Genomic DNA, 2,436 nt, shown 5'->3' on the forward strand with positions numbered 1-2,436 from the left:
CACGATGTTTAATTGCACTGAATTGTCCCCATCCCCCACCCACTTCAGTGGTCTCTGTTACAAAGGATGCTCGCTGGGAGGAGAGGAGGGACAAATGGTGCTGATGTCAGAACAAAAGACAAACAAAAGAATCAGGAGCGCCATCGTGGCAGCTGTCGAAGGTATTTTCTTAGAGAAAGAGCATTGCGACTTGAAGCTGGGAATGGTCAAGCCAAGACACAGAGCAACGTTTCTCTTTCTTCCCAGTCTGAGCCTGGCCTGAAGCATAAGCAGCGACAGGGCAGAGGTGGCGGAATGGCCGCTGCCGCCCCCAGATCAGAGCAGTCACACTTTGGCTTTTTTGAGGAACTCAAAGAGTTTCACCCATGATTTAAGGATGTGGCCACATTTTATTTTTACAATTTCTCTAGGATACAGGCAGGGCCAGGAACTATAGCAACATTCGAGATGAAACAGGCGAAACAAAGAAAGGATTCTCCTTGTGAGGGAGGTGAATGGCAGACCCCCAGTTTGACCTCACAACTTTCTGGTCCTTCCTGCTTGCCTCCGATAAGCTTTGCTGTAGAATGTAACTGAAATGGATAAAAAGGGACCAGAAATCTGGAAGAATTCAGAGCAGGCAGGGAAGTAGTGACAATTCAGGCTAGCTACATTGTCCATACATGCCATCCAATTCTCTTAGAATTGAGTTGAACGGCTGTGGTCGACCATGTAAAGAACGTATATCCATACAGTCCCTACATGCTACTCAGTTCCCTCAGAATTAAGTCGAGTGGCTTCGTAAAGAGCATGGGGATGAACATTCTTGGTTTTCAATAGTCAGCCTGGAAGCCAGGAAGACCTAGGTTCCAGCGCCACTGCGACTGGACTCCATGGGCTCACCTCTGTGTCCTGGGCCACGCCCCAAGACTATGACTTGTAGACACTCAGAACTGGAAGGGACCTTAAAGGGCTTCTCATCCAAACCTCTCATGTTACTAATGAGGAAACTGAGGCCCACAGAGGTCATGTGATTTGCCCTAGGTCACAAAGGAGTAAGTGGTTGAGCCAGGATTCAAACCCAGGTCTTCTGCCTCCAAAGCTGGCATTCTCTCCTACTGTATCTTGGTGCCTCTATGTAAGACCTCCAATCAAAAGATGGAGCGTTCGATACATGATGGTGGACATTTTAAAGACCGCAGGACCCGGACACACGGTGTCCTTCTGCGTCACTGGGATGGCGGCATCGTGTCTGTGTAAAGGGGACTTGTTGAGGAGACTAACACACATTGGTATATCTTGGGGTGATGGGGAAGACACGGCATTATGGAACCACCCCAGCCTTGGAGTGTCAGGGACCCCAGAGGCCGGGAGCTTTCTCTCTGTCCTCAGCACCTTTGAGGTTGAAGGGTTTCTGGACATAAGGAAAGTGGAGGCAGCAGCTCTCACACATTACCAACAATACTTTGAACAGCATTTCCTGCAACCTTGCTACTTTAAGAGACCAAGTGACTTCACGTGGATTCACAAGGAAGCTGTGATTTTATTGGGATAGAGAATCCCCTTCTCCAACAGAGATTATATCCCACTCATGACTTAGTAGATCAAGTCTAGGGAAGTGTCTTAGGACATAGAGGTAAAGTAACTTACCCAGGGTCACCTAGCTATCAGACTGTGTCAGAAGCAGGATTTGAACCCAGGTCTTCTTTTCTCCAGACTCAGCCCACATGACCCATGAAGTCATGCTGCTGCTATTTAACAACACATTAGAAAAACAAATCAGCAACCAATGGGGCTGTAGATTTCCCAAGGCGCGTGGCCTCCTTACCTTCAGCGGTGCCCGAGAGTCCATCTGCTTTGAAATTGCTGGTACTTTTCTTCCGTCTGTGTTTTTTCCTATTGGCATGCGGGGAAGGCGGAGGATCGAGCTTGGGGCTTGTGGTGCTGGATATGCTGGGGCTTGAACAGACTGAATCTCCCAAACCTGTATCTGCAATTTACACAGAAAAGTTAAAAAGAATGATCATTAAAATGAACTGTAATTCAATTCCATTCAATACACCTTTCTTTGAGGCTACATGGGGCAGAGCAGGTACGGATCCCAGGTCCAATAAGAAAGAAATCTGTCTGTCTGTCTATCTATCTAGCCTTCTATCCTGTTTGTCTGTCTACCTATCCATCTATCTAACCTATTTGCTTGTGTCTCTATATCCATCTATCCATCCTTCCATCTATCCTTCTATCCATCCATCCATCTATCTTGTTATTCACTTACCTTTCCATTTGTCTATCAATCTATCTAGTCTCTTTACCAGTGTCTGTATATCTATCTGTCTGTCTGTCTGACAATCCATTTATCTAGTGTATTTGCCTCTCTGCCTCTCTCTCTCTCTCCCCCCCCCCAAGATCATGGAATTCTAAATTCTAAAGGACACTGGAGAGCATGTCATCCCAGTT

At 46.8% G+C, this 2,436-nt stretch overlaps 1 long non-coding RNA gene across 1 annotated transcript; it reads right to left on the reverse strand.

The window, feature by feature from the left end:
* Positions 1-369: 369 nt before the first annotated feature.
* Positions 370-1,972, reverse strand: LOC114036680. Its single transcript, XR_003568355.1, has 2 exons — positions 1,808-1,972; positions 370-572 (listed from the first exon to the last, which is right to left on the reverse strand). It is a non-coding gene; the product is annotated as an uncharacterized LOC114036680 (long non-coding RNA).
* Between the last annotated feature and the right edge of the window lie 464 nt (positions 1,973-2,436).

Source organism: Vombatus ursinus, unplaced genomic scaffold (assembly GCF_900497805.2).
Source record: "Vombatus ursinus unplaced genomic scaffold, bare-nosed wombat genome assembly UNPS02009961.1, whole genome shotgun sequence".
NCBI lineage: Eukaryota > Metazoa > Chordata > Mammalia > Diprotodontia > Vombatidae > Vombatus > Vombatus ursinus.